Source organism: Egretta garzetta, unplaced genomic scaffold (genome assembly GCF_000687185.1).
Source record: "Egretta garzetta isolate BGI_Z169 unplaced genomic scaffold, ASM68718v1 scaffold63, whole genome shotgun sequence".
NCBI lineage: Eukaryota > Metazoa > Chordata > Aves > Pelecaniformes > Ardeidae > Egretta > Egretta garzetta.
In genome coordinates, this window is record NW_009259199.1 from 945937 (window position 1) to 946286 (window position 350).

Genomic DNA, 350 nt, shown 5'->3' on the forward strand with positions numbered 1-350 from the left:
TCGGGCCCGCGTGGTTTCAAGGAGCTGCCAGCCCTGCCCGTGCAGGTGCGGGTGTCCGTGCCTCTGGGGAGGGAAAGAAGGAAGGAAGGAAGGAAGGAAGGGGAAGGGGAGGGAAAGGACGGAAAGGGAAGCCCGTGATTGACAGTTCCAGTGAGCCTCGCTCCACTCACACTCCCTCCGCCAAAGTTTTCTTTCACACGGAGGGAACTTTGCCGTTGCCATGAAACTTGGGGGTTTTGCAAACGCCGTCCCCTCCCTCCCACTCTCTTTGGGGCAGCCGAGTGGAAAGGCTCAAGTGGCAACGGGGTGGGCTTAGGTGGGGTCTGCCGGGAGCGCCCTGCCGGCAGCCA

General features: G+C 62.3%; 1 protein-coding gene across 1 annotated transcript in view; it reads left to right on the forward strand.

The window, feature by feature from the left end:
- Nucleotides 1-350, forward strand: part of LOC104123559 (transcription factor Sox-3) — a 46214-nt gene that overhangs the window by 44062 nt on the left and 1802 nt on the right. The gene's annotated exons all lie outside the window — the stretch shown is intronic.